The 19,339-nt window shown below is 44.2% G+C and overlaps 1 protein-coding gene across 18 annotated transcripts in view; it reads right to left on the reverse strand.

Annotated features, from left to right (window-relative positions):
• ARVCF (ARVCF delta catenin family member) overlaps positions 1-19,339 on the reverse strand; it is a 271,699-nt gene that overhangs the window by 100,738 nt on the left and 151,622 nt on the right. The window lies entirely within an intron of this gene.

Genomic DNA, 19,339 nt, shown 5'->3' on the forward strand with positions numbered 1-19,339 from the left:
ATATCAGATCAGTGTTAAATTTAACTAATCTCCTCATCCACCCACAATTTTGCCCGTAGGTCTGAACTATGCAACAAGAATGCTTTTGTGGCAAAACACATGGCTACAACACAAGAAACAAAAAAAAGCTTCCATAAACTTGAGGGAGATAGAAAGAACAAATTGGCCACTGATGATTTTTTTTTAAGGCTGAATTCCAAGGAAGTGGCTTCTAAACTAAATTATTTCTCATTCTAGGGAATACAAAAGCGATCGACAATAAACCTCATCACCCATCTCACAGGAACGTGCTTGCCAACGTCTCCCAGTATCAGGCACCAAAAAGCAGGTTTGTTTGGCATCAAGACAGCAGGAGTGCTTCAGTCCAAACAACTCCCCACGAGATTATCCACGTTAAACCAATCCTGTTTCCCTCTGTACCTTGCCCCTCTCCCTTCCAGCCCCACACCAAAAGCCATTCTCGAACCAAAACATAGCAGGAAACCTGTGAGTGGCTCCCAGCATAGGCCCGGCTCTCAATATTATGTATCCCCAGAGACTAAAAACGTGACAGCAGGAAAAACTCTGCGGGAGGTCTCTGATGACTACAACTCCATGTGAACACCAAAAGACAAAAACAAGCCAACAAAGCCCGCGGCCGCTCCATCTGCCGTAAATCTTCCCAATGGAAGAGATTCCAGCAGAAAGGCAGATTTTCCCAAGTGTGATGCAGTCACTGTGTTATTTCAACTGCCCGAGAGAGTTCACTGACGGCTTTTTTTCAGTAGTCTGTTTACTTCAGGCATTCTCTGTGCATTTCTTAGGACTCAGCTTACGCCCTTACTTGTACATGGACAGTCTTGGCACAGACTGGGAATACGGCAGGTAGACTTACTAAGTCGGTGTTAAACTAGCACTAAATTGTAGACAGAGAAGGAAAAATAGCAAAACATTGGGGAGGAAAAAGAGCATTCCTGAAGCAAAGCTGAGGAGACTCCCAGTGCACATCTTGTGAGCACGGAGCTCCCTGTTTAACAGAAAGGCCAAAAAAAACAACACCAGAAATCCTGGATATTAGACAGGGAAAACACTGAGGAAGAACATTTCCTCACCTCTCTTTGGCATTTGCATGGCCATTGCTGAAAGAACTCTGTTTGGGCCTTGCACGCACAGCTTGGAAGGACGCGGATATGCTGCGATGGCTTCAGAACACCGCTGGCAGCACAGCCATACAAAGAGATCTGCACACAACAGCTCTGAGATCAGAAACATCTCGCATCCAGCCCTAAGGTCCGAGCTGTTCACCTCAAAGAGAAGGTCAAGGGGTGATCTGATCATAGTCAAGTGCCTAAAGGAGTAAGGGAAAGCTCAAAGGGAACCCTTCAGACTCACAGGTAAAGGCTTAACTAGTGCCACTACAGGAAGCTGAGGATCTGCAAGATACGTATTTTGGTTTAATTTTTGGAAAGCAAGAGTAAGCAGCGCAATGAAGAAAAACTTATATGCTAGAATTTCCTTCACTGCTTAAAACTTAAGAGTTCTAACCTTTTAAGCAACATGGTCCTCTTTAATCAGGAACCTGATAATGGAGAGGTGCTCATGTCTCTGCACACAAGTACTCGTACTTCACTGTTACACCCCTCTGAAGGTTTTCCAGTCTAAAAGCAAATAATTTAAAGCTTGTGAAAGACTTCCTCCATCCCAGCCCCAGAAAAATCATACTTAAATGCAGTAAAGGGATCGTTGTCAGCCAAGGACGCAGCTCAGAACAGGTTTCCTGGTCAGCAATGGTTCTGCCTCAGGGACATCTCTCTCCCCACACTGGTGAGCCATCAGGAATCCCCTTCTCAGCCGTGCCAGCAGCACTTCAGATAAGGTCAGGTTCCAAACCAGAGCACTGTGTGAACTCAGCTGGGAAACCTGTCACCAAGGCATCACATCGCTGTCTGTCTCGTTCCCCAGCCTTCACTATCTACACCATAGCTCCCCCAAGCTCTTGCATCACCCTTACGGAGATGGCTGCATAACAGCAGGAACAAGTAACTGAAGGGAACTAAGAGAAGAAACGAGCACTGTTCTTCCAGGCTCTGCCATCAAGAAAATTCATGGTAAACAACTGTGTACACTCAGGGGCAAAATAAGAACCCTAAAGGACTGCTATTCCTGCGTGATGAGCATGAGTCCCAGAAAGGGAAGGTCATTTAATCTGAGGTGGAAGTCACATGCCCAGATGAAACATCTTCTTAAAACTAAAATAGCTCTTTTTTTATATATATATAAAGTTAAATGTGGGTTTTGTTGCCCCTCCCCACTTTACATCAGCTGTGGCAAAGCAATCTACATGTTTTGTGGAAACAAGCGTCTTTCTGTGGCCACTCCTATTGGCACTGAGTATACAGTCAGCACTTCTGGATTAAATGGGATTTTACAATTCAAATGCTTTGCCAACCACCCAAAATTTACATTACGTATTTTTTATTATTCTTTCTGTTGTGCATGCATTTGGCACTTCTCAATGGAATTCAAATACGAGAAAGATTAAGACAAGACACAGCTAGAGCTAGAGATCTAAGTCACTTCTCTCAAACAGGTTCTCAGAGGGCTTTTCAGAGCCATTTCTCAATTAAGCATACAGATAACAACAAGACCTCATACAAGATGAAATTAAGGACTTGCTATTACCTAGCATCAGCCAGAAAACTAGATTCAGGTTCTGAATGCTGCACTTTCCTACAGTTAGACAGACAAGTTGCAGCATTGCTGTTCCAACCCAGGATAGGCCAGCTGCATTTCACTCTCCCTCTTTGTTGTGGTTTTATGCCAGGAAAGGGAATCTTTAATTTTCCAGAGCAACCCTGCAAAGCTGAGGCTGCAAATAGCATACAGTGTGTTAGCAAACTCCTAGCCAGCTTGCTCATACCCTGGCCAGAGCTTTTCAAAGTGCATAATTCCCTGTGTACATGCTGGCAGCAGCGACTGCCTTGCTTTGATGCAAACAAGCCTCCTCTGTCAGTCTCCTTTGTTATTTAGGATCACACAGAATGAACCGTTTTCACCTGTTTTGGCAGCATAAGCAGCAGCCAGGTACCCAGCCTTGCCTTCTTGCCTTTCTCTAAAGGGAACTGCCTCCCGAAGAGCCACCTCCACCACTAACACGTTGGCAGAAGGACACCGATTCTTACAGCGCAGCTCCCGTAAGTGCATCACCGAGGACCAGCCCGCTCTGGAAAGCATTAGCAGCTCTATCAGCTATACACACAGCTGTCTCTCTCAGAGTTCAAATGAAGTTGTTTCATTTTTCTTCCAACTCTTCACGAGCAATCCGAAAATAAAGTCATCCCACCCTCTAACCAGTCAGACAGATTCAGTCAGCACAAACTCGGCAGCAAGCCCACAGCCTGCGATGAACACCCTGCCATAAACAGCGTGCCTGCCCCCAGGACTCATTCTCATTTGATTTTTGATTTTTAGCTTTCGGATTTGCCTTTTAAAAAAAAGAGAATGGTGCCTTTTAATGCCTTCCTGGAGTCCCCAGCAGGACAAAAATACCTCCAGAAAGGTACCACTGAACCAGTGAGACAGGCTTGGTGATTCGGACTAAGCCATCGCTTGTAATGATATTCTTAAAAAATGCAGGCGTCTTCAAAAACAGTCTGACAGAAATCTGTAATATTGCACAGCTCCATGTGTTCCATCTGTGAGCAGCATAGCTATCAACAGCTAACATAGGCATGGAAGAGAGAGCATGTTTGGCAGAAAGGAGATCCAAAAGCGATGCTGGGAGCCAGAGGCACACCAAGAAGAGGTGGACAGCTAGGAGCATTACAAAAGGCAGAAGTCTAACCACAGAGGGGAGAAACAAAACAAAAAAGCATGGAAGGGAAGGAGCAGGGGGAGAGCAGGAAAAAAGGAGAGAAGACAGAATCCATATGTGCGAGAAACATTTCAATCTTTAATTCCAGCGTGTTACCACTGCTTTAGTTCCCCGGATAAATCATTTGACAAATAGCAGCTCTCCCCACATACTACAGCATAAAGGTTTTTATTTTTTTAAAGACTTCCCAAAGAACACAATGTCATTCTTTGGCTTTTTGCTTGGTTTGCCTAGCCTACCTTTCTGCTGCTAAGAACTCATTAGATGTGTATCTTGTCCTGGTACTTACAGACAGGAGAGAGAACAGAAAGCACGGAAACCTAAACACAAGCCCAGCATTCAATCTTACACAAGCGAACGCTCATAAGCAATAGTAACACGCCTAGGTTGCACCTTAGTGGTATTTCTTCTATATACGTTACTGTGCTGTAACCCATGCCAAAAAAGGCCTACTGAGCTGCGCGCAGTGAATGAGAAAGAGAGAAGGCACATCTTTCAGTTCAGTAGTGCTGCTCCAACAACACAATCAACTTTCTGAGCTTCCACTAACATGCCCTTGGTTGCACGGCTGTAGCAAGACCTGCTTCCATTTCACCAAGCCTGACCGTATCCTTGCAGTCAGACTGAATTACACCCTGAATTACAGGGCAGTTGGGCACCACCAAGTCAAGAGGATTTTGATGGTGGATGAAGTAATTGTACCTGAATTGTTCCATACCAATGTGTGAGCAACTCATTTAAGAGAGATGAGAAAGGGTCTTTTTCAGACCTTACAAAGGGAGCACAAATCAAGACGTATCTGCCACACCGAAAGCCCACGTGCCAGACTCTGCTTCCAGCCTCCCAGAGGGCTGGCTCGCTGCATCTGACACACGGGCTCAGGATCGAGGAAGAGTACTGCCCTGAGCCACAAATACCAGGCAAGTGCAGCAACAACACGCCACAGACAGAGCCAAATGAATAAATCTTGCTTACAGGGAATGACAGCAAGTCACGAAGACCAAACGTAGCAATCTAGCCATCTGGGTGGAAAACAAAGATACCCATCCTGAACAGCAAATGCTATAATGAAAAAAAAAGACAACACCCACCAATGAACATTTCATGCACCACAGCTGGAAGGAAGGCAAGACTGATTCTACACTTAGTACAGGTATCCATGTCAAGTGACCAAACACATCAGTATCTCCATCTTCCCACCATTTATCAGTTCACATGTGCATAAATTAAATCAACTTGTTCTGAACAAGGAAAAGTTAATCAGCAAGAGCTCAAATCACAGAAAATAAACAGAACAGTATGCTTGCCAAGAAATTTAAATTGAGTACAGCTCTATTTAGAAAATTAAAAACCTAAGGATAACTGTGCGATTCACTAAACAAAAGCCACCCAACATATTCTATAAGGCCATCAGTATATATCTAAAATGTGTTTGGAGACCCAGAGAATATGCCAGATAACCTGCTCTACATACCCTCAGCAGTAGACGTTAGCTAGTCTTAATCCTAGCTTTGTAAACCTTGTAGACATAACTCACTATGCTTTTGAATCCACAGTATTTTGCAAAGCACTGCAGTTTGCTGGCTTATAAGCATGCCCTGCTGGCTCACTGGATGGAAGGATTTCTGCTGACTTCATGTATCATTTCAGTTGCATTCATAAGGGATTAATAATTTTCCCTGCTAAGGATATAGGCTGAAAATACTAAGTAGAAAAAGGTTATGCGTGTCTGACAAAGACTGGTGGCATTTTAATAGGTGATATTTGACTATAGCCATAAAGACATTCTAAATAAATCATATTAATGAAAACCAAGGGCCTTCATTAAAGAGTGAAAAGTACATAAACAACCCAGAAGTGACTGCATATTGCACAGCACTGCTTAGAACACTGAATCATGTTCTGAAATAACCAAATAATCCCTTATTTATTTACTATTCACTATTTATAAGCTTATTTAGAGTTTTTGCTTTAGAAAGGGAAACTGGGCATGCATCAGCTGTTCTAAGTTATACATGAACACAGATAGTCAAACATTAATAAAAGATGCTTTATTCTCAACTAATTAATTTCATAAATTCCAAACTTTGACAAGCTGCTGAAGTAAGTCCTTCTCCAACCCAGATGCCTGCTGGTTTTTTGAAGATGAAGCATTTTAACTCAGAGCTGTCTCCTTTCTCTGACCCATCTTCAGCAGCCTCAAGCCATGCTGTAGTAGCCTAGCTTCAGGCCAGCCCAGGCACCTCCGAACAGGGGCGGGTATAACGTACGGCTACTGCTGGGAAACACGCCTCTTCATACAGTATCTGCACCCAACCCTACTGCTTCCATTCACTCTGTCAGTCATTTACAATACAGGAAAACTGTCAGAATCACAATGCATTCTACCTGCAAGAGAAGACCAAGTTGTCCAGTCCTACAACGTTCTAAAAATCTCCCAAGAAAAACTGGCAACAAAAGCCGTGTAAAGACATAGAGCACACAAGCCCTGAAGAGGCATTTCACTATTTCTTTCATTGAGTTCAAATAGGCTACTTAAATACTAATCTTTTGGAAATTTTGTCTCCTTTTAAAAGCCAGAATTGAGAAAATAGGTTTGTTATCAATAACATTTTGTACTCATAATTTCTCCAAGTAGGAGGGACATCCTCAGATAAACCTATTTTCTTTGCAGTCCTTCATGAAGCAATTTCTCCTTTTCAGAGTTGTACACATACCACAAGAAACAAGACTTTATTATTATTTTTTTTTAAAGAAGAGTATAATATTTCATGTAATGAGAAGACCATAAGAAATCATAACGGGAGATTAAGTTAAACATTTCTGGCTGAATCCTCTACCACTAAGGTCACATCTCCCGCACGTTGCCAATTCTGAAGCACTGCCAGATTTTACAATGAAGGTGATTTTCCATCATCAGATATTTGCATTCCAATAATAGGTTTCTATCTTTATACTCAGCAGAAGGTAAGCAAATATCAATAAAAATCCATATAAGGAGTTTAAAGGACTTTTTTCTCAGTTAAAAAAGCACCTTCAGAAACAAATCACTGAAGGAATTGCTTCAGGAACACGAGCTGCACCTGCAGCAACACCATGGCAGAAGAAACCATCAGTGAAATCCTTTGCTTATAGCATTAAGCATTATTTGCAGTTTCAGCAATCAAGCAAGTTCAAATGGTCAGTAGTAAATACCTTTGTAAACCATTTGCATCTTGTTACTAGTAAAACAGATTCACAAGAGAAGTAATTAGCTGTTCAGGACCAGGTGGAGAGATTTTTTAAAAGAAAATCCTCACTGCCAATCACCATACATCAACACAAGCATTACTCTACTGTTCTCTCTACTGGAGCTACATGATCTTGATGACAGACCAGTGGACTTTTTTGAAAAGCAGATAAATTAAGTGGAGCCTTGTCATTCAGCCGAACTGCCCTGCAGTGTCTATTACCCACTCAGTCTACAACGCTCAAGTCAGAGCAGCACCACACAGACACAAACAAAGGTGTTTGAGATCAACAGGAAGGCACACTTACGTTACCCGTTCATGGAAGAGCTCTTTTTTGCAAACATTTGTGTATGCTTTAACAGACAGAATAGCTATATTCAGAGTCAATAATTCCACATGCACACCACAGATGAAGTGCGCTTCTCAAAACAAAGAGCCCACAGGCTGCCAGGAGCTAGTCAGACTCAGTTTCAGCAGTCCATGGGGCAACGGTGAAAAAACAGTATGTGTTAACATCAGTTATATGTGAGAAAGCTGGTGGCTGAGACAGCTTAAGCATTAACTGCAGTCTACTTTCCTAAACGCTTGGCAGTAGCAGTCTAGAGGAGGCACTCCCCAGCCTATCGAGAGAAATAACAAGCAACAATCCAGGCAGGCATGTTCACTATCCACTCATGCATGTGTGATCTTGGGCCAAAGAGCTGATGTGCTAAAGGGTTTTCCCCAGAGGACAAGTGTTTAATTAATATCTGCTGAATTAATTGGTTCCCCATATGCTCTGCTGTGTTTCTAAAACTGCGGCCCTCCTGATACAACTGAAAGGTGCCAGGTGCGGTGACTACTCAGGAAGTTCTCTGGGACATTTCCATTAATCCAAAACTAATTCATGCTTCCACTTCAGCAAATTCCAAGTGTGTCCATTTATGCAAAGTCATGTAAAACACATTTAAAATGCCCAACTCATAATGACGTAAAACAAAAGACCCTACATGTACTCTCATTTCAGACATTGGCATGGCATATAGCAGTGAAACAGAAGGACAGAAGATGCTGATCTGAGGCCATTCGCTCTTTGGCAAGCCCACTACCTGCAGGTTCCCTGGTGCTCCTTTCACACTGCCTCCAACGACCTAGTCCTAGCAGCTGGTGCCACTCCTACCAAGCTGATCTTACATCCACAACATCCTCTCCTCATACTCCCTTTCATCAGGGCAGGAGAGGTATTTCTGGACTCCGACTACACCTGGCACAAGCCTGTACAGTGACATCAGTTTTCCAGTGTTATCAGTCTCACTGAGACTTTCCTCACCCCCTCCAGCAGTGGCAGGGTGTGCGGCTGCTCTCAGTTGCACACACAGGAGCCATCCTCCAGCAGCTGTAAGCCCAGGCCGCAAAAGCAGAGGGCTGGGAAAACCATCCCCAACCTGGCCCTCGTGAACTTGCACTAGTGCAGGCTACCTCCCTGTCCACGAGGGCACATTACTCACCAGGTCCTCCCTCTCTCAGCTGTGGTGCCACCTCTCCCAGCCCCTCCGTGAACACGCGCACCTACACCGTGACCGGGCCAAACAAGCCCCTTGTCAGCATAAGGGAGGACGAGTACCCATTATGGCAGGCTAGCTGGCGGATTGGAAGGCCTTTGATGTTTATTTAATCCAGATCTCCGATTTCAGCATTCCCTCACGTACACAATACCCACTTAGAAACTCGAACACCACCAACTATAATTACCACACCCAGTGGTAAGCGCAGACTGCAGTGACAGCAGCGCAGCAGCATCCGTAACGCAGACGAAGCTCGCTCCCCGACTCCCCGTCAAATATTCTAAAGTCAACATTTACAGAAGAAAAGCACTGTCCCAGCTAAATTAACACACTGCGTGCCAAGGTTTTGTTACTTGCCGCCAGTGTAATAACACGCTGTCGGCCGCAAGCTGCGCAGGCCCAAGGAGCAGATGTGCGACCGCTGCTTAGTCAGAAACTGCTCTCCCGGCATCACCAAGGTCTGGTGCAGCTACAGCACCGCACTCAAGACGCCAAAAAAATGAAGCTGAAAACAGTCTAGTGTAGAACTTCAAGGCAATCCTGCTGCAGGAAGCAGTTAAAGCACACCACATTGGTCAGAATACACAGGTGTGATTATAACGGGTTCAAGCCTTACTGCCTGTGGAGGAAGCTGCCACCAGATCATGTTGGTAAAGAAACAGAAGGGACTGTAGAGAGGCTTAAAATGACATTCGTAAATCAGAGCCCTTGCTAGTAATTGTTTCTTTACAAGTATATGACAACTATAAAAAATTAAAGTTGGCTTCAGCAAATAACATTTGCTACGAAGCAGGCCGCAAATTAGAGGCAGCAGGATCTATACTACCTGTCTGGCAAACATATTTTCATTTTATACTGGGCATATGACAAGCAAAGCTTTTGAAGTGATCAGTATAAAACAGAAGCGTGAACCGCACCAGTTGGAAATGTGGCAAATAAAAAAGGTGGGGAGATTTCTCCTGTCTGGGAGATGAGCTTCAGAAAGATTTGCAACGTGCCATGTGGAACTGGCTACGGCACTTCATCTTTCCAAGAGCTGGCAAATCTTTCTCAAAGCTATGAACCGCTCCTATTCAAGTCATAATATCTGCCCCATCCAATGATTAAAGCCTCTGACATTTCATTTAGGAGCAAGTATTTCTACTCCAAATGCTAGTAAAACGCCTAAGACAACAAAAATGATAAAGGTTCAGTTTCCAGCCACTGTGATACAGCATGAGCCTACACAAAGGATTTCAAGAAGCAGAAACCACAGTACCCACAACATCCAGTCAGCATAACCTCAGCATTCCCTTCGCGCACAGACTGAGCTGCTCCTACAGGCACCAATTAGCTCTTTGAGGATTCAGGCTTGATGGGATCCTTTCCATGCACATCACTATGTTCTACTTCACTACCTTGCATGTAAATACGTAAGGCTTTGTAACCCATTTGCTGTCCACCTGGAAATCATTAATGATTAATTTCCGAGCAAATCAAATACAGACAGCTCTTGGACTTTCCTCTGTATCTTCATCGTTTTCTTTGAAGAAACGGAAGAGAAACATCATGTAAAACCCAGCTGAACAACAACAAAAAGCAGTACTTTTAATTCTCCATACAATGGCCGGGGAGTCAAAGTTTCTCTTCCAAACCCATGGATTCGGACAAATGACTTGAAGTACACAAAGCACGTACCAGCTCAAGTCACGTAAGATGGGAGTCTTTTCTGTTCTTTTACACAAGGTGACCATTGCCCAGTGGATTAATTTGAAGACCTTCCTTTAACTGCGTTTTATATAAATCAGACAGGGTGAAAAGATACGAAGTATTGATCTGTACTGCCAACTTCACCCCCAGCAGCACAGACACCAAGGAGCGAGCACGGAGCCATGAGGTCTATGCTGAACAAGGCTCTGCACCCAGACACAATTCAGTTGGTGGTGAAAGATTACATCCACCGTGACTCCTCGCCCAGTCCTTAGAAAGATGTCATATTTATCCTTTCATGTCTGCAACGCAGCTCTGGGAAACTGCTAAATATAGCCCAAAAAGCAACTGACGAGAAGCAGCACACTCACTTCATTAAGAGCCGGTTCAGCCCCTTACAGACAGCTCTTGCTCTAAGGTATTTCAGAGGAACCAACCCAAGCAGCCCATGAGAAGCTAATGCATCTCAACCGCCAAAGCATGAAAGCATCTGACAAAGGGAGGGGGGGAAATACCAATTAGGGATTTTTGAAAAGGAAAAAGGCCACAGTTACTGTTTCATTTTTCTATAAATCCACACTTTGTGCTGTCAGTGGAATCAGCCATTTGACTTCGATTTACCTCCCCTATCGGTCTCTCTGCTCCTGAAACAGAAACTATTGTTCAGGTTTTTCAAGACAGAGTTAAAAACAAATTCCCACAGAGGTCTCCCCAGACAAAAAGTGACTTGTGACTTATGGCAAGGTATAAATATACCAAAACCTCTCAGAAAGTTTCTAACTGCAGCTCTTGCTTTCACAGTACAGGCTGTCAGATGAGGTCTTGATTTCTTTTGTGGTTGTGGATCACCTGGAGGCTGTCTGTACAGAAAGAAACAGCTACAGCTTCTCAGAGTAATTCCTCAGGCAAATACTCTGTCCTGAAGGAGAAAACAGTGCTCTTTCAGAAGAAAATTAAACCACTGGTAGAACAGAGCAATTACTCTGGAGTGAAGCCACTTTTAATAATAATAAAATCCATCCAAGGACATCTGTAATGTTGAAAATTTACACTGAAATAAACAGAGATCAGCACAGCTATCTGTCTGTCTTCCTCCAAAGTCACGGGGTTTTTCCTTAGCATCTCCCCAAACGCAACACCAGGACAAAGCTTGCAAAGTAAGGCTTGCAATAGGAATTCAGGAGAATATACAGGCAAATCTTCCACAGTACGACATTCTGTGTCCTATGTATCGAAATACTGGCTTTTAGGACAACACATTGTGAACACCAAATTCAGTTTGGAAGAACACAAAACGATCAAGAAGCAGTGTTACAGATCACCCTTAAACGCTTTGCTTCTTGCCTGAAATTTGCCTCCTTGTGGACCAACGACCAAGTGTTTTTCCAACCCAATTACTGTTCCAGAATTCTGAGGTGTGCTGGGAACAGTGAAAGGTAACAATCTTAGGCAGATATACCTTGGTGACCAGGGAATGCCAAGTACCAAATGGTTGGAGTGCACAGAAAGGACTGCTTCACTAAGACAAAGTCAAGTGAACATGTACACATCAAATGCAAATAGAAGGCGATAAAATTACCTTGGTTAAAAGGGTTCAGCATGGCTCAAAACCAATTCACAACTAAAGATTTACTAATAGTGTTTTGGCAAGATAGGCTTCACATCACAGCTGCATTTTCTATCTCTGGTAACACCTTTAAAAGAAAACCAAACCAAAGCACGAGTAGAGTGCATACAGCAGCAGCCACTCCCAGTACATGCAGTCATAGGCATTTTTCTAAGTCCTTTTTTCTTTGTTCTTAAAAAAAAAAAGGAGGGGTGGGGAAGGGGGAGAAGAGCACATTCATTGCACATCTTAAAATATAAAAAACTCAGTCAGCTTTTGCAGTAATCTGAACCACTCCTCTGAATTCCCTTGCATTTTCTCACAACATACACGAGTCTTGCACAGATCGGTTGCTGTATAGAAAGAGAGAAAGGGAAAACCTGCAGAACTGAGGTCAGAGGTTTTCACCACTAGCTGCTATTCTTTTACATCGGGAAAGTCAGGGAGCTACATGAGGTATATGTAACAGAATGAAAGCTAAACTAAACAGCTTGCAAGTCTTGCTAAATTATCTCTACTGAGTAAGAAACATAAAAGCCACTTAACCCACACAGAGGCTGACTACCAGGTTTGGTTACACCGACGTACAGTGATCAGGAAAAGGCATTAAAATACTGCCCTAAGTCCTAGCATGAAGGCTCTCCAGTTTAGGAGCCCGTCACTGGGGTGAAGTATCTAAAAGCCCTACAGCTGACTGGGGAATACAAGAGCAATCCACAAGCATTCAAGTGGAAGCAACTCTGCTGACTGAGGGAATAAAAATAGCAGCTTGGAGAGCAGCAAAAACGCAGGCCTGGCCTCTACATGTGCCCTAACACAGTACCTGGGAGAACTGTTATGGGCATAATCTAACTAGACAGTAAGTTATATATTGACATTCGATGAATTAATGATCTCTACTACTGGATCAAAGAACTTGGGAACATTTCTTCATCTAAAAAAAAAAACCAACAGAATATTTTCAGAAGTTGCATGTGTCTCACTTAAGCGTCTCTGATGTTCTCCGTCCAAAGGACACAGATCATTGTGCTGTCTTTCCCACGAATGCCACACTAATTTTCCATATTAGCAGTGTTTATTCATTAAAGAGAAAGGAAAAAAAAATCTTTTGCTAAGGTGCAGCTAATAGCAGACTGAGCTACCTCATCCATCTAAATAAAGTCAGCTCTAAAACCTGCAATAACCATTTAAGTGTCTACTTTGTTAATTATTTCACTGTTCATCCAATTCATTATAAGCATCCAAATAAGCTCATTCAGCGTATGCCGAGCTCTTAGAGACACCGAAGACACCTGCTCAGAGTCCCCAGCACGCTGCTCACTGCGGGCCGGTGCCCTGCAGCTGCACGCCGCAGCCTGACGGGCTCTGGCCCCTTGGACGCTGCTCAGCCCGCACACAGCTCGGCACAGCCCAGCACTGTGAAGTTCCCCGTCTCTTCAAACATCAGCTCTTCTGTAGCCTTTGTGCATGCTTTTGGGATTGTTACTTCTGATATCCCAATTTTATTTCAGGATGACAACTGGCCTTCTACCACGGACAACATTCTCCAAGGGACGGGACGTGGATTATTATTAACCCACTTTCCTTTTCCTTACCTGTTGCTTTTGAGCTCCTTACTTTGCAAATAGCTGCAATAACAACTATTCCTTTGAAAATCAGGATTTTTAAATATACACGGTGGACCTCAGGTGGGAAACAAGTGCAACACACCTTCAAGAGGGCAAGAGGACCTGCGAGTACACCCACATACCCTCCGTTATATTCTCCATCCATTCCTTTCAAAAGGGCACGGCTCTTGTGATTTCCTTAAGAAAAAGGCAAAGTTCATTTCACCTTTCTACGCTTCATCTCAGTTTGGCATTTACATAGACTCAGAAGATAACTACCTCTTTTCTGGTAATCTTAACATACGTGAAAGTGCCCCAGTTTGAGGTGCACTTAATCCTGTCTTGGAGACAGTAATTAAAGTTAGCAAAGGCACTGGCCTGAGAAGTTGTATTAGCAGTCCACTGCTGTCTTCCACTACTGAGAAACACCCTCGTCTTCAGGTAGAGCAAAATATAACTGGAGCTTGGAGAAAAATAAAGAGTGAACTGCCTGTGAGCCTTTCACTTGGACAACCCCATGGCAGCTTCACTCCGAACAGAAAAACACAACCGAAACAAACAGAACAAAGCCCCAGCCCCACTTGAGTTCCTGCTAAGGGAGTGGTGTTTTCCTGAAGTGTTTCCAAACAGCAGTCAGTGTGGGTGGGTACGAGGAGTCAAAGCCTTCAGTACTGACTGCTTATTGAAATAACTCCTTTTAAATGTGCTCCTCTTACATGTCCTCCTTTGCATAGAGGTTTTTAGCCCTAGAAGCGTTTGTGCTCTCAGAAGGGGTGAACGTGCACCATTGTGACTGCAATTACAGTGCAGTTCCTAGCACCTCTCTCTTTCCATCTCACAAATAAAAGCTTCTGAAGCTAATAATGAACTAAAGCATGAGAAAAGCAGTGAAACGCATCTTCCACTTAGCGACAGTAGAGGAAGTAACAAACAGTTTGCTCTTGACTGTTGACTGAGCACCTGAAAGGCTGCAGATCATCACTTCCAGCCAGCACCAGGGATGCCAGCCTGAAGATTTACACAGGAAGCAAAACTGATGCTGTGACACAGCCACAAAAACACAACCGTGCAACGTGTGCCAGCTCGATACGAGACAATATGCTCCTCTCAGAAACTACAGCCATTTGGGTGTGGGAGAGCAAAGACTAAAATCTGGCCAGATATTGATAGGACAACTGTGAGAATTCACACAGCCCACCAAATGCCAATTAAAACATTAAACAAGAGCTAACCATCTTGGTCTGTAAATTTTGGCCTCCCAACTGCTTTTTAGGCACATCATTTCGTGTGTTATTAAAAAAAAAAAAGCTCTTATGCACACACAATCCTAGGCAGGCCTTTGAATTTGCAGGGAAGGACTCGGCGTATGTTTGGGCCAGCAGAACCTACTTGACTTGTGTCCCAGATTTAGCACAGAGAGGAAAATTCATCTGCAGCGTAACTCCATTAAATGAATGTGGCTCCATTTAAGTCGAGAGCCAGGCCTGGCTCATGCAGCCGGCGCACAATTAAATTACACGAGAGCTGAACGTTGGAAGGAAGAGAATTTTCTAGATTTAATGTTATAAACTGGAATAAATAAACCCCAGTGACAAGGGGCATCTTTGAATTACAACTCCACCACAGTGAAGCCATAGATTCTCAACCATTGCACAAAACTGAGAAAAAAATGCGATCGGTTCCCATTTTGCAGACGGGCAGCTGCACACCATGTGCTATCTCAGCAGCTCTCAGTCTTCTGACCCACTCTGGTACCCCACATTTTTGCCTTTCCAAAAAGGTAAACGTTATGGTACTCAAGGGATTCACTTTCAGTCTAGTTCTCATTTTAAAAAGCCCTTTAGTAACCTCTAACAACCCAACTACGGCCAATACCACAGCAGTTATCCTAAAATGAAAAGCCTACCCTGAGCAGAAGGGATGCAAGATACCTTTCAAGAGGCAAACTCATTTAGCTTTTACCTATCCTAGGTTGCACCAGGCACAGCTCTGCTGTATCCGTAACACCACCAGAGTACAACTGAAGGAACAACTCACAGCCTCTGCTCAGATAAAGCCACCAGAAGAAAACAAAAGCGAGGGGGGGGGGGAAAGAAATCTAACAAGATGCTTTTCTAATTTTTTCTTTTGTGTGGTACTTCTTTCCCCCAGCCCAGAAATGGTTCAGGAACTCCAGCTTGGTCCAGGAACTCACACAAACACGCTGAAAAACACATTTGAAAAGACAGAAGCATATCGCAGAGTTTGCCCTGGAGGCACAGAACAGAACTGGGTCAGAAAACTGGGTAACATTTGGCTTGCTCAGGCCAACACAATCAGGCAAAAAATGAAGTTTTGATTGGATTATGTCCAGGCTGGCTTGAAGCAGTTATCTCCTACGCTGACTTCAGTACTGAACGCCTTGAGCAATGACACTATCACGTTCCACATTTGGAAGGGGATGCGCTTGGTTTCATCCGTTCGCGTTTGCACATGCACAGCATCCTTTACCTGCCCACCAGCAAGGCGGAAAAACCTTTCATAACCTTTTCCTGAGCTTAACTAAAATCACCTGGTAGCTGTCAACAGAAGCAAGAACCGAGCAGGTAAATGCCATCCTCGGGCAGGCACATGCCCAGCCTGACTCCAACCTCCTCTCTTCCAGCACCTGACTTTGCCAGCGCAGGCACTGCCACGCTCCACCACGTCAGACACGAATGGAGCCCTGAGCTTCCCGCAGCACTCCACTGAGTCACTTCCAACAATCCACAAGTGTCTTCATACAAGGTGACTTCCCAGTACAGTAAACCTTGCACTGTTTCACCTTTTCCCAGTTCACGCTGATTGGCTGCTACCAGAAGGATTCTCAGGGGTAGAAGTTCTGAGGTCTGTTCCTATGCACCATTTTTCTGCACCGCGCTTTCTAGCTCCTCTGGTTTTTAAGACTTTGTTTTCTTTCTAATAGAAGGAAAGGAGAGAAGATTTACTGCCCAGAACTTTTAAAATAAGACAGCTGAAGAGAGGAAAAAAATAGAAAGCAGTGGGAGGGTAGTAAAAGCGGATAAACATGGAGGTGAAAGCACAGGGGTGGGACCCTGCTGGGAGCCAGCGTAAGAGCTATTAACACCACGCAGTGAAAACCGTGTTTAGACGAACCCTGAGGATACACATCTGGATGGGATTGACACAAGTGACCTTGCTGCAAAGCAGGGACAGCGACAGCTCTCCAGTACTGCAGGAGACGTCCCAAGCAAACAAAGGCCCTGTTTTTATTCACACTCTATAACTTGGAATCATTCAACAACTTTGCAGTAATATTTTGCAGTTCACAATCAGGATGTATTGATCTACATCCTGAGAATTTCAGGAGGTATTTTCTTTAAAGGTCCATATTTCACAGAAGAGGAAACCGAGGCACAGACTCGTGACAGATTGTCCCCCAGCGTGTCAGTGCCCCCCGTGAGGCTGAGCTCACAGGACACAGCAGCTCTCAGCAACAGCGAAGCAAGATGCAGGTACGTCAGTGTCCGGCAGAAGCAGCCTCCGGCCTGCCCTGTAATCCTAACAGGAGGCTCCAGTTCTTTACCTTTTCAGGCCACTGAAGAGTTAGGCTGGTCAAATTCTTCACAAAACATGCTGCACAAAAAACATCCCACAAATGGAGGGTTGCCTCTGGAACTCATTTATTAGGAATTTCAGCAATGCTCTACACAGATGTTGTGTATCACTTTAGGCTGCTGCTGTAACGCAAAATCTCGTTGGAGTAAAATACGATGGATTAACTATACAGGGCTTTAAACTGCAGAACTCCCGAGAACACTGACCACAGCTCTTTCAAGGCAATGAGAATATAGCAGCACTGAGCAGTGAAAGAACCAAAGCACAGAACTCTGTGGCACGACACGCCTTCCTAGGGCCCCTAAGCCTTTTATTTATCTTGTCCTTTTCCCCTCATAATTTTTCCCCTTCCATTTAGCTACAATTCAGACATATTCGTTACTTCTCTTAAGCATTCCCCATGCCAAAGCCTTGCTGTCCTCAGTACCTAGATGATTTTCTCAAGTTCCCAATAAGCTACCCTTTCTGCAGCACAACAGCTCTAATCTCCTTCGATGTTTTCAAACAGCATTCGCTCTTTGCTTCTTTATTGCCCATCCTACCTTAGCATCTGATGCTCAGCATCCATCTCCTTCAGTACGTGCCTGAAGCACTCAGCTTCCCATTTAGTAACTGAAAAGCCAGCTCCCCGACCAATACATCAGCATGAGCCATTCCTTCCTCCCCTTTCACAACAATCTTTTACAAACATCAAATACAATTCAAAGGAGCTCTGCCTCACAGTTTTTATTAACAGTCCCTTTCAATCTAAGGCACCAGGCCAAAATAAACCATCTCACTGATCACTCCTGCAACCTGCAGTCCATCACAATTCTTACCACACCTGGCTCTTCTTTCTGCTGTACTGCAGGGACTGCTCATTTTAAGAGGGGTGTACAGAACAGGAGGCCAAAGCAGGACCCCTGCCTCAACCGACGGCAAAATGGAGAGTGTGGGGAAAAGGGATGCAGAGTGACTGACCCAACGTCACCTGTCTATAGGGCAAGTAGCTACACCTCTCTTCTTTGCAAGAAGCTTTACGATCTGTAACTGGAAAAGCACAGTTCAAGTTGAGGTTATTTGTAGTGTCTTAGTTCCACAAAGCCTAACCTTGATTTTTGCTGGAAGCAGCTCCATTAATAACAGCTTCTTTCCTCCTGGGAAGTATCAACACAATCATCTCTAAGATTCCGGAATACGAGCTAACAACAAAGAACAGCAAACGGCAAACAACAAAGGAAATAACAATATAATTTAGAGAAGTTCTCACCTTTTGGTTGGCAAGCAAATGAAACCTCCGCACCTGCAAAGGTATATTCAGGTATTTCAGAAACACTCCCTGTCCCAAATTTCTTATCCCTACATACCGAGAGAAGCCTTTTCCATTGGATTAAAATCCTGCAGTTCTATCTCCACACTAATACGAACTTTTGAAGTATTTTCTCCTCCTGCAGATCATCCCCGTGCTTTTAAAAAATCTTGTCCTCCAAAAATCAAAGACTCCTTTAGTCTCTGAACTGAAGCCAGCTCTCCACACCCATAGGTCAAATCTTAATCCCTGCTATTTCTTCACACGGACACAAAGAGAAGTATGGCTGTTTGCACAAGTACAAACCCTAAAGAGTTCTCCCAGTCACGTGAATCCTGCTTAGACGAACAGCTGGAAGACACACCACCTCTGTGTAGATCTTTCTAGCCTTACAGCTAAATTTGACTGCATGTTGTACACGTGCTTCTGCACTTCTACGAAGACTCTTCTAGCTATTTTCACAGCTCACCAGCTCACTGTTGCCTTTTCTTTAGAGCAATCCTCCTGGGGAAAAAAAAATTCAAAAAATCAAACACCATTTTTCCTCTTTGCATCCTCGCTGCTGATTTCTGTATTAATTGATCAATAGCTGGGGCTCACTCTAAGCAGTCACTCCTTGCTACTACACGGCTCGCCATGGCACTGGTCTCGCCATCTGCTGTGCTGGTGAGGCTGGCTTGTGCAACAGGATCTGCCGGCAGGCTGCAGGGCACACAGCCAGCTCACTGCTGGCCTGACAACGGCGCCGTCCCTCTCCGTTACAAACACCACATCCTCCTCCCGCATACACAGAGCAACCGTTGGCAAGTCGGACCATCCAGCTCACCTTGCCACCTTAGCACAAAGGTGTATGCCAAAGTTTGACACGAGCTGGTTTTGCACTTAAACGACAAGCCAAGGGCTACAGGCAGAAGCCTACCCGTGA

Source organism: Oxyura jamaicensis, chromosome 15 (genome assembly GCF_011077185.1).
Source record: "Oxyura jamaicensis isolate SHBP4307 breed ruddy duck chromosome 15, BPBGC_Ojam_1.0, whole genome shotgun sequence".
Lineage (NCBI taxonomy): Eukaryota > Metazoa > Chordata > Aves > Anseriformes > Anatidae > Oxyura > Oxyura jamaicensis.